General features: G+C 38.6%; 1 protein-coding gene across 4 annotated transcripts in view; it reads left to right on the forward strand.

The window, feature by feature from the left end:
• Positions 1-6,419: 6,419 nt before the first annotated feature.
• The window catches only part of LOC141789969 (contactin-4-like), a 313,441-nt gene continuing 306,576 nt past the window's right edge, over positions 6,420-13,284 (forward strand). For 2 of the 4 annotated variants that reach the window (XM_074669591.1, XM_074669600.1), the window contains exon 1: positions 6,422-7,018. The gene's annotated coding sequence lies outside the window, so the exon portion shown is untranslated. Of the gene's footprint in view, positions 7,019-13,284 lie in introns of all 4 variants that reach the window. The other 2 variants (XM_074669582.1, XM_074669572.1) reach the window with 2 other exon arrangements.

Consider the following 13,284-nt stretch of genomic DNA (forward strand, 5'->3'; position numbering starts at 1 on the left):
TCAAACAAGAGCTACAAGCTGATTGTCATCAGTACACGCTGTCCTGTTAACTGGACACTTCACTGCGAACTCTTTGTACATCAGGATGTGACTGAATGTAGGATAAAAAAAGTGTAACTTTTACCATTAGCATAGGAGGAGATGTTCTGATATTATTTGGAGTTCAAATCTTTAAAACTCTCCTCACTCCACAGCCTCTGATTTAAAGATAAGAACTCCATGTACATCTTGAAGAAAATACTTTTTACTTTCGTAGATCTGCAGACTGTTACTTTTACTAGAAGTTCATGAAATTAGCTGTACATGTCTTTCATGTCGACAAAAACGTTAAATTTGAATTTTTAAATGCAAGGGATACAAGTTCTGTTCAATCTTTAACCCTTTGAAATTCCATCAAAGATTAAAAAAAAAGGTATAAGATAGTTAAGATTTTTTTGTTTTTCCATGTTGTTGTAGCACAAACATTAGAAACCACAAAGTTCAGAAATAAGATATTTGAAGCTGTAGGGACGAGCTGATTAGGTTTTGCACAGTTCAGTTTATTTTTTAATGAGATCAGGCAACTCAAAACCTCCTCCAATCACGGTTGAGCAGTGCGTCAAAGAGTTAAAAACCAAATGAAGGAAAACCTGGTTTTGGTTGAGTATGTTTTTGAGTCATATGATCGTTGTCACACCACTCCCCCTGCAGAGACTTGACTCCCCCTGTACTCCACTGGGTTCAATTAGTGTCTTTCCTTTTCCCCGAGGTCCCACAACATTGAGCCCGCTGCCCTCTCCCTGCAGTTTCTGAAGGACACACCCATCCCTCCAGCTCCCTGTGTGATAGATACCCTCACCTGGGAAATCGAGGAGAGGCTACGGGCAGCTGCTTGGATCATAGACCTACCAGAGACCAAGGATGAGCACAGGGTGGACTGTTCAGACGAGTACTAACCCTCCTCTGGACCTCAGCTGCCCATATGGATAGACACTACTTCATAAAAAAATGAAGTACTATTTACTGAAAAAAACTTTGGAAACTTTTTTCCAATTAGAAATTCCAAGTAAATTCTACTGCATATTATTAGTTTTTCCCCAAAAAAGATGAACTCAAGTAACATTTATTAGCGAGGATAGTATTTAATTGAATTTTACTCTCATCATTAGTTTTTCTACCAATAATTAAGACTGTATGGTTCTTTATAACCAAGCTTAAGCACAGATGATAGAAAACTGCTCCTTTACATTTGAAGAAAATGTTTTGGCACAGTAATTTTTGTTGTGACAGCTTCTTGTAACTGTCTGTGCTCCACATAGCTCTAGAATTCCCCTTTTAAAATTTACTTGGAATTTCTGGGTGAAAAGACTTTCAGCTGAACATTACTCCTTTTTTTTTTCAGTGTAGATTTAAATGAAGTTGTCAGGTTTGGTAAAATTTGCATGTGTTTTATAAAGTAAATATGGAGAACTAAAACTGTTATAACATTTATCGTGTCATTTAACATAATATTTAAATCATTTTTTATCAGTGTAAAAAAAAAAAACAACAAAAAAAAAACACAACCCTGACAGTGTGTACTGATGGAAATGGAGCCATTCAGACCCAAATTACTTTTTTGAAACAAACTGTAAACATGTTGAGCTTTTGTTTGTTTGTTTGTTTGTTTGTTAACTGTTGTGTGTGTGTGTGTGTGTGTGTGTGTGTGTGTGTGTGTGTGTGTGTGTGTGTGTGTTACTGAGGTGTATTACATTTACTTGAAAAACCAAACAAACCTGTTTGCACAAGATAACTATCTTGTGCAAACAGGAATTTATCTATATTTAACTATCTCTGATTTACTTTCTTTACTTAACCATTATATTGTGTCGGGGTCAAATTTGACCCGTTCTCAAGTTTAGAATTGCAAAAAGTACCATTTACTCTCTTGTACCAAAATGAGGCTTCATCCAATCCTCAGACAGAACTATTTTGACACAACAGGAGATATTTTTTTCTTTTTTATGTTTACATTTTTTCTTTTTTTTATAATAATAATAATAATAATAATAATAATAATAATAATAATAATAATAATAATAATAAAATAGATTGAGAAAGATCAAACACACACTTTAACCTAAGTAACAACAATTTGATGGATGTTCAACAACTCCCATAACCTTGACATGAAACCATCTTTTGCATTAAATAAACAAAATAAAAACCAGATTAGGAATATTAGCAGCCACTGGTGTTTCAGTGTAAAGTGTGACCCTGTTAAATGGTGACCCTCAGCCAAAAATTACAGGCTACGTTACCTTACCTACATTGTACGTTACCTACATTAACCCTGTCATATTCTGAATGTTAGCAATAACCTGATTGCACATGGCCACTTCAACACCAAAAAATCTTTTTTAAAAACCCCGGTATGCTCATATTCCAGTTTTTAAAAAATTGACAAACCCCCCCGGGTTCCTCCTTTTATAGTCTGAATATTTGGTCGTGAATACCCCTATCAGGATATCCCCATCCGAACGAACATTAATATGTGTTCTGGAATCTTGGTCTTTTGAGTACAGGAAGTTCGCTGTGCTGCTGCGGTTGTTGTTGTAGAAGACGTAGTGGAAATGACGAGCATTATGTCAATGTTGTCTGTGTATCACTGCCTGCTTCAAAATATTATATTGGCACACACTGGACGGGGGGTGAACTTTCCCTAACCTGCCTTTTCAGAGGATACTAAGATCTGGAGCTTGTCCAATCAGAGGCACAAGCTTAGGTCACGTGATCAAGGGGCTGTACTCGAAGCCCTTGCCACTTCCAATGTGGCGCTGTAGTTGATGTGCTTCATTTTCCGTTTCAGGAACAGGTGGGTGACATCGGGGAGACAACATCCAGTAATTATACAGTCTGTGGCTCATGCATGTAAACGGGCTACTACCAGTGTTTTAGAAACCTGAATACTGACCATAACCCGTATGTTGGCTGCATGTAAACATAGCCACAGATACATCTGGCTCAGCAGTTAGCAGTTAGCAGTTAGCATTGCTACTCTTTGCTCCAAGCACCACTTACTCAGTAATGGTCAGAACTGGGTAGGAGCTGACTCCGTGGTGTAGTTTTGTTTCTGAAAATTGAACACAAAATATCCAGATATTTTTATGCAGCTAGGAATGCTAACTTGTTTGAACAAATGGAGCTAAATGCTGCATCAATTATACAAATCTTTTAAAAAACATAAAATAAATAAATAAATATTTAAAAATCTAGTTTATATGAGACAGTTTTCTTGTAAAAATCAGTTTTTTTTTTTTAGGTAAACGCAATACCATCACTCAAAAAACTGATTCTTGGCCCTAGTAACTAAATATTCTTTTGGAGTAAATTGTACCCTGGTTCAATGTCAACTGTGTGTAAACTAGATCAATACAGATTGAGTAAACTCTGAGTGAGCAGACTGGATTTGCTGTAGCTTTCACTAAAAACAGGCTATGAGCATGTGCAAGAGTACAGGTAACAACACTATGTCATATAATGTCACTGAACGTCAGCGAACGTCTGAGGTGAGTCTGAATTGATGCATCTTCACAGAGAGGAACAAATGTGTCCTCACATCCAGGGAAATTATTCATTTATGAAGTTAAAATCAGTTTGATGCAGCCCCTAAATTACTCCCAGAATGCATTACAGGCATGAAATATCTTATTGCATTTAATGTAACAAACTGTTCATTAGACAGTAGTCTAATGTTACTTTGTACACTACTATCCTGACAAACACTGATTATTGCAAAACAATCAAATAACTGCTAAAAACATTGATCTTGGCTGTATCATCAGTGGGCTTTATGTGAAAGCTCAACCAAAGACTACATGTTTTAAATACCTAAGATTTAATGTTGAAGATCAACTTAAGTTAACATCTATTAAATGAAACTACATTGAAACTTTATTTGCAATTTTGCTTTACTTTGATCTATGTAACGATGTAGAAGTTACTCAGCTTATTTAAGCTGTCTCAGGCTGATATTAGTACTTTTCGTTGCTAGTAGCTGCCTGTTGCAGCAGCTCTCTCTTCTTTGTCATTTTCCTCGAATTTTTATTGTCTCTTTTTCGTCATCTTTGTATTTGGAGCAGATCATTACTTTGTATGGTTCATTGTTGGTGATGGACACCAAACTTTTTGAGGCTTCAGTGATATTTTTACTACTTTTCTCCTGTGTTTGTCTGGAGAGCCTACATGTAACCATGGCTGCATTGTTTACATTTGAAATTAGCTGTTAGCAGCCTGTAGCATGTCAATGCTAACTAGTATAGGGCTTGATAATTTCCCTCGAGCTGAGGAGGAGGAGGTGAGGACGACGTGCTGGTTCTTGGATGTGAGCTGGGAGGTGACTGTCCTTCCATCCATCGTTGTTGGGAACGTGGGATCTATCTCCAGTGGGATGGACGAGCTAGCCGCGCTAACCCAGTGGCATCGTGCTGTTCATGGACGTGGCTGACAGAGCTGACATCGGACGCAGACGCCACATTGGAGGAGCTTCGCCTGCTGTGAGCAGACAGGATCCAGGAGACAGAGACTGAACAGACTGCTGGGGAGGCTCAGTCCTGGACCCTGTGGAGGTGGAGACTGGCTGGGCTGGAGAGTGGTGGACGGAATGTCGTCATCTATTTTCTCGTGGACCTTTTTGCACTTTCTATACACTTTCTTACTTTTGTTTTATTGATTGCTGCTGTGACTCCTGAATTTCCCCTTGGGGATAAATAAAATATTTCTATTCTATTCTATTCTATTCTATTCTATTCTATTCTATTCTATTCTATTGTATTCTATTTTATTCTATTCTATTCTATTCTATTTGCTTTTGATGCCTCAAACTTACGTAATAAAATCACATGGAAATTTTACAAGTGATTTTTAGGGGGCGCCGTTTGTAAAGCAGCGCATGCTAAAAAAAAACAAAACAGCAACATTTTGTCATGTTTAGCTTCAAACCATTTGCAAAAAAGTGGGTGTGATTTTTTCTAGTGACCTTTTGTAACATTTAGAGCAATATTTGTCATCTTAGAAAAATCTTAAATAGTTAAATGTAAATATTAAACATCACACGTAAATGCTATATATAAATATAAATGCTGAATATAAATATAAATGTTAAATCTAAATATAAATTTAATGTTAAATCTAAATCTCTCTGATGCAACTAAATATTTAGCTAATATGCAAATTGAAACTCCCGGTAACAGGAAACACCAAAATAAAAGCTAACAAATTGTCTTGGCTGCCAGAACAGCCCTTCCTATGCTCTCAGCCGTACCAGTCTCCCTCAGCATTTTGTGTGATATAAATATTTTTAATTCATTCTGCCAAAACACCACAATTAAATAGATCAGATTCTCTCTATCAGCTGTGCTAGCAGCCGTTTATTTTTGACACTGCAAGATAACATGTTGAACACCACAATGGAAGTTCTGCAAGCTTTTACTTTGGTACTCCCTGTTACCGGGAGTTTCAATTTGCATATTAGCTAAATATTAGTTGCGTCTGAGAGATTTAGATTTTACATTTAGATTCAGATTTAGATTTAACATTTAGATTTAGATTTTACATTTATACTTATATCTAAGATTTATATTTAAATTAATATTTAACATTTATATTTACATTTAGCATTTATATTTATATAACATTTACGTGTGACATTTAATATTTACATTTAACTATTTAAGATATTTCTAGGATGACAAATATTGCTGTAAAGGTCACTTGAAAAAATCACACCTGTTTTTTGGCACATGGTTTGAAGCTAAATGTGACAAAATGTTGCTATTTTTTTTTTTTTTTTTATTTAGCATGCGCTGCTTTACAAACGGTGCCCCATGGATTTCATCACTTAAAGTCAAGGTTATTGGCATGATTCTTTTTTGAGTGCAGCGTAGTACGTGGTGTGTGGTTTATGGTGTATCTGCAGCTAGATCTCAGTTTTCAGCATAGTGCACATGGTCTTCTTATTTTTAGTCTAGACCGACTTCTGTTAGAAATGAACAAACAGCTCTCACCTCAATCAACCATTCTAATTGGTTTCATGTGCAGGGCGCCTGTTGAAACATCTCCTAACGCTCCTCAAACTGCTGTGAGAGCAGCACAGTAAAAAGGGTGGGGTTGCCTGTTGGTGCCAAGCAGTAAAATAAGGCTTCTGCACTCAAATAAGTTATAATGTATATTATTCAGGACAACTGAACGACAAGTCAGTCTGCAGTCTTTAATTTTTCATTTAATGTCGAATTAAAAAAGAAAGTTCTGCTCTTGAAATGTGTGCTTTTTGTGTCTGGTGAAAAACAGGCTGCATTGGCCGCTCACTACTGTATAACAAGGCAGATGAAAGGTAGAGTGTGTGGTCCATCAACATTCCGGACGGCTTGGACATCCCAGAAGGAGGAGGAGGAGGAGGTGAGGAAGGAGTAACCCAGTACCAGAAGGAGGGATGAAGTCTGTTCCGCTTGGATAGCCGGAGCTGTGAGAGGCTGGTCGAGGGGTTGGGAGAGCAAAGGCAGACAAGACAGCGCTCTCGCTTTCTTTTCTCCCCTCTGCGCCTCTCTTTCCGCCTGCCGCGTGTCCGCGCGTCCCGCTCCGCGCCGCTCCGTGCCGCTCCAGCCCAGTTTGTGAAGGGGACGGAAAGCGGGAGGGAACGAAAGAGGGGGAGAGAGAAACACACTTGACGCATCGCAGCGAGTGAACACACCGAGGCTTCACTTTCCAATCAGCGACCTGCGAGACAGCAGCACGCCATCAGCCACTCGTGCTCCGGAGACAGAGGAAGGAGGAGGCGAGGATGGAGCTACAGTAGTAGAGACGCGCAGTAGGGCACAGCTGCTGAATGTAGCGCAGGGAGAGAGAGCAGCAGAGCAGCATCTTTGCGCATAAGTCACACGGATATTTCCTTTTTGCCTGGGAGCATCGCCGCGACAGTGATGTGCGCGCGCAAAATTTTGTTTATTGAAATTAAACGGATTATTGCGAGGCTGTGAATTCCCCCGGGGACAGAGAGGAGAAGGTAAGAGCATATTTGATCAAAATCTCATTTTATTTCTCGTCATTACTTCAGTATCACCCGCTGAAGTTCACGTTTTCAATCAACTCCACTCAGGCACAGATTAAACCCAGCCTGCGTCCTAACTTTTCACAGATTAGATTAAAACCCCGCAGCTGGACGGAGGCTGTAGATTGCCTTCTCAGAATTTCAGCCTCTTCTCTTCACGTTTGCTGACTATCATGGTGGAGGCAAAGTAATCTGGGAGTGTGCGAGAGCGTGTCTGCGATCAGTACAGATGTTTAGTAATCCGTTGACGTTGACCCTCCCATGAATAATCCCCGCAGATTTCGCTGATTAAGCTGCTGTCGCAGATGATGACCACCTACCACGGCCAAGGGAATGTGTCTAGTCCCGGATAACCCGGGATTAAAGCGGAAAAATCGATGGGTAACTTGAACTCATGCGCTGGTGCAGCATGTTAAGATATTTTAAAACCAGTATGGGAGGATTAAAGCTCCTAGATTCCTTTTTCCATGACAAAAATAATCCTAATTTGATTTCTAAATGAACGGTATTGTGTGAAGTGTTGAGTGTTTGAGATCAGAGTGCATGAGGCTTTTCCTCACCTTAACTCCAGGAGTGTTTACATCTGTCACTTATGTAACTGCCCCATGCTGACCTTAAGTCTGCTTGGAGTCCAGTGGCCACAGATCCCACATCAGCCTCCTTTAATATGTTTAATAGATATGAGCATCTGTGCGGATTCAGCACATCTGACAAGGTAACTTCTGCCAAAACTGCCTCTCACACCATAACTGAAAGTGACTCCTGAAGAGCTCCTTCCACTCCAGACTCATAGAGTAAAGTCAACCTGGCATGTGCAGGCACAATCAATGAAAGTCTGCCTGTGATGATAACACCATGCCTCGTGTTTACTCACACGTCTGTGGATGACTGAGGAGCCGCAAAGATGGTTCCTGTGAACTATTCAAAGTTTAGCAAAAGAGAGGAGACAACATCTCACCTCGGAGGGGATCTGAGGGATTATTGTGCTGCTGAGATTTGTGAACATGAGCTCATGATAGCTCCTCAAAAGTGTGAGACAAGAGAGCAGAGACTCTGCAGATCCAAGCATAAATATTTCACATTTTTAAAATGGCTGAATTAAAGTCTCAGAAGTGGAGAGCAGATTGTGCAACTAATCCAATAACCACAGGATCCAAACTTCACATACACAGATGTAGCATCTGAAACCCCACACTCACAGACTCAAGCTAAATTAACCATGTGTTGTCTGGCATCTAATGGCATCCCATGATGCAGCCCTGATGCAACATCACCGGGTGGAACAGGCCTTTAATGGTCGTGGACATCCAACAAGCAAACAAGCCAGTCGGAAGTGACAGTGCACAGAAGTGACATTAAAAGTATCCAGGGAAAGGTGCATTTGGAGGCGTGGCATAAAAAATGTATCAGGCGTTTCCACAGGAAGTATCAGAGAAATGTGTCATCCAGGTCATTTTTATTTCATGTCTCTCCAGGAAAGCTAGCTCAAGGAGACCAAATTTCTGCCTGTGCATCTAAATGTGCATGAAACATCTTTTCAACCCACTAAATTAAATTTTTGTTGGAGAGCTAAGACTTGTTGCCTCATCTTCCACTGTCTGCTGAGGTTTTCTTTACCTTCAGAGACATTTGGTGTTTTCTTGTTTACAATGAATGCAGAAGAATACATGACCCCAGATGACTCAAACAGCAGCTCCCTAAATTTTCATTCCATTTAAAGATGTTGACCAACCATACATGATGACAGAAAAAAGATAACAGTTTTTACATAGGTGGAGTTTATTCCTCCCTTTAACTGTTCTCACCATGGTGTCCTATAGCTTGCATCCTGATTGGCTATCACTCAGTCCAACATGACTGTCCCTGAACTTTTTTTATTTTAAATTATTATTATTATTTTTTAATATTTAATAGTACAGAAATTCCCAGTTACAACTAAAAAGTGTTTGCACAACACAATATATAAATAAAACATTAATGAAGGCAAATACTAATTAAATAAAGACAAGGAACAAAAGAAGTAAATGACATATTCAAAAGGAAGCACAGCTTGTTAACTCTAACCTCTTTGCCAAATGACGGCTCAAACAGCCTCAGGGCCCCTCCTCACAATATACACATGTGATCGCATGTTCAATACAAGCAGCTTGGCTTGCAGTCCCATCATCAGGAAACTCGGTTTCAACACATCTCAAACAGAAAGGATCTTTGACAGTTTGCTGGCTTGTCAGAGAGAGGAGCAGGTGTCTGAAAGGAGATATGTTTTCTTGAGTGTTTATCTCGATTAAATATAAAGGGTTTGTGAGAGTTCATATTTTCAGGAGATCAACAGCAAAAACTAAAATCAGAGTCTCATGTCTCATTTTTGGTAAAATTGTCTCATTAAAATAGAAAGTATGTTTTTTTTTCCAAGATATTCAAGAAAAAAGCTGATACCAAAATTTGTTGTACACAGATCAACTTGTTTATTTTCTTATATTGGGACATTTCTCAACAAACAACTAGACAAACAAGTTTTTCCATCCCCAAAGGCAGAATCTTTATTTATTCATTAAAAGCAATTAAAGAGTCACCATTGTCTTTTAATATCTTTAATATCCAAATTCATATCTTGAAATCGTACATTTTTCCTGGCTTGTCAGGTGAATGTTGGGCTCTAAGAAGACGGTTTCTGTTTGAATAACACAAACACCTGCTTATGTTTCATTTTTAGAAATGTTTAGCGCCCTTTATCTGTTTTAACCTGCTAAAGCCCAAATTTCTCCCTTCAAAATAAGAGCATGCAATTAATTCCTTCCCTACTACACTATATATATATATATATATATATATATATATATATATATATATATATATATATATATATATATATATAGTTTGATAGTAATATACACACACATATATATATATACACACACACACACACACACACACATATATATATATATATATATATATATATATATATATATATATATATATATATATATATATATATATATATATATATAGTTTGATAGTAATATAATAATAATAATATTATTATTTATATTCTTAAATTTTGTAATATCCTTTACTTTTAAAACTTACACTTAAACCCAAATTTAAAAAAAAAAAAAAAAAAAAAAAGTTAAAAGTCAGTAACTGTTGTTGTCAGAAGGATGTAATGGGATGATGATCAACAGTCGTGGCCAAAAGTTTCGAAAATTCCCACATAGTTTGCTGCCCCAGTTCCTGTGGTGGCCATTTTCATTAATGCCAAATTGTGAGAGTCATCAGGATGAATTGTTATTAACTGCAAAGTCATTTCCTGCCATGAAAATGACCTTTGTGAAAATCAACTTTTGGCCACAACTGTGGCGCTGACTTTAGTTTCCCATCTTTCATAAGCTCCCCTTCCTTAATATGATAGCGTTTGGTACTTGTAGAGTTCAAACTATTTTTTTTTTATTTTATTTTTTTTTAATTTATATAGGTAAATACAAGGTAAAATGATACAAAGAACACATATAGTAGTACACGAATAAAATTTGAATGAGAAAAGTGAGATTAGGGAAATGAAGTTGACAAAACCCATGTAGAGAGAAGTCGAACAAAAGAGAAAAAAATGACAAACAAAAGGCCACCATAAGGGTAAGACTCTTGTCAAGTTTTGACTAAAAGTATCAGGGCCAGCTTTCAATATCCTGACCAAATAATCAACCAGTGGAAAAAGTGATCAGCTGGTTCACTGAATGAAGATAGAGCTCGCTTCCATAAAATAACAAACTGTATAAGAAAAAACAAAGAGTTTAATGTAAAAAAAATCTATTTGCAGCCTCTTACCCTGGGACCACTCCTCCTGATAGGTCTTCAGTCTGTATCTATCAACCTGGTGTAACCTCCAGCAGAGAGTATCATTCACGCAGTGTGTGTCATTATGCTGACACCACACTGATCAGGTTAAAAACACTTCTGAGAAGAGAATAAAAACAATTGTCCAGGTGTGGGTTGTTTACCACCGTGGCTTTTTCTGCTTCACACTGCTGGGTTCTCGAAGTTAACAGCGCTGTGAGATATTCTACGACACTGTAATGGACGAGGAAGCTGCAGGCTCCTGATGCTACTTTATGTAAGTGCAGTGGGGTTTTTTATGTATGCCATACATTACTTGTTTGAAACCGGCATCATAGAGACTTTTGACAGGCTGAGCCGAGAGTGGTGGAGGAATCCTGTTCGTCAAGCAGGATGTTGGAAAAACTGATGGTGTGTTTCTTTGTTGGTCTCTACTATCAGAATGATCTCTCATTAGAGGAAGTGAAGATTTGTTTTTTTTGTGTGTTTAAACTGAGGTTAATGTGGCTTATTGAGTCAGATTAATGGAAAATAAAGGAAGAAAAGCATTTTGTACATTTTTGTTCCTGTTAGGAGAACCACATCTGCAAAAGAAAATAATTAGAGCAGGAATTTTTGGAGCACTTTCTCGCTGCCTGCTGTCTGATGTTTTCCTGCGCGGCACACATTGAATTCATTCAGATAAATCTTTTTTTTTCTGCACTAGTCTTCCACCCACTGTCTCCTCTCTGTAAGAGGGAGGGAAAAATGTTGCCAAATTCAGTCAAAGCAGGGTCATGAAGAAGAGTAATTGACACACGAATACTTCCAATCTTCACCATCAAAAGCGATTGCAAACACACGGCTGTGGATTGGGAGCCAGAAACTGTCAAGGATAAGTACACTTGACAATAATATATCAGAGCTTCTCTGTGGCGTCTACCTTTTCCCATCTCTCTGTTCATTTTTAATATTTAGATTAAAGGGAAAAAAAGATCCACGACAGCTCATTGAGACAGCTCCATTCCCTGCTCTATTTATCTAGTCTCATTGGTTCCATAAACGTCCTATTTGTAATCCAATCATATTAGAGAAATTTCTCAGCTTTAGCAAAGCTTCACGATGCTCTGTCACTTCCAGGCCCTTTGGTTTCAAAGCACCCGCGGTCGTTTGGGGTAACTCTTCACAGACTGAGCCCGCAACGCTTCCTAATTCAAACATCGCTGCACACTGCCTCTCCTTGGGAATGCCTTTAATTGAGTGCTTAATAAAAGCAACGCCACACAGCAACAAACTTTGGGGGTTCTGAGCGCCTGGGAGTGCTGCATTATTAAATGCTCTTATATAAGGCCTGGAAAAACATCTGCTTCGTGAGCAATCACAGGACGAGGCCAGGTCCGTGCTTCTTCTTTTCAATATATCTTACCTGAACAGGGATTTGTTCTAACAGAGGAACAGGAGAGCGCTCCGAGGTGTTTCCTGCTCTGACAGACGGGCTGTTCCTGAAAGCCATCTCTCCTCATGTATTCACTGCAATAAACAGTGGGTATTGGTATTTTTACTGGAATCTAAATGAAGAGATTGAACTTTTTCACAGAATTCTTTTGCCTTGTCCACATGTCATATTTAGGAAACCACATATCTTTTTTTTATATTTTTACGCCTGTAAACCGCAGCTCTACGCCACTTAAAACAATGTTTTCAGAATATATCGGCAAAAGTATAGAATATAGAAAATTGCGATTTCATGGTTTCATGTGGAAGCCGGTAAACACAGTTTTCGGTTCTCAAACGTCACAGCTGAATGACAGGCTCATTCTGATTGGCTGGCACAGGTTTTACACAAACACTGCCAAGAATGGGTTTGGCATGCCTCGAGCTGCACTTATCTGCAGATTTGCCCGCTGCTTGTGGATGAAAGTATTTTTAAAAACAAACAAGGGGGATATTCATTTTTGAAAATACTTAGCTATGGGTAACTGTTGACAGTGGTGTGCACAAAGGGGAGGCAGGGGGGTGGTTGCTCTCCTCATGGCCTGATTGTTGAAAAACGCTGAAGTTCCTCCTTGGGAACCAAAAGTGTGCCAGTGCACTTGTTGGCCAAACACACTAAACTCCCCTCTTGGGTAGGAAAACACATGAAACTGCCCCCTTGACTGGTTTTACTATGATTAACTGCCCTCTTGGGTGTCAAAAACAGGCGCTGTATGCACCTTTTTTTTTTCTTTTAGCTCCACCCCTCCAAAAAGTCCATGCATGCTGTTGTTTTAAATATGGGGAGCATCAAATATTATTTTACAGCCCTGGATAACAGCCGTACAACAAAATAGCCACCTTACGATACGATCCTTCTTGATAGGAAAATGCTCAAGATAGGATACAGTTATCGTTCACAATATCACAGAAAA

Source organism: Halichoeres trimaculatus, unplaced genomic scaffold (assembly GCF_033239565.1).
Source record: "Halichoeres trimaculatus isolate MK-OKI-2021-1 unplaced genomic scaffold, fHalTri1.1 fHalTri1_scaffold_1, whole genome shotgun sequence".
NCBI lineage: Eukaryota > Metazoa > Chordata > Actinopteri > Labriformes > Labridae > Halichoeres > Halichoeres trimaculatus.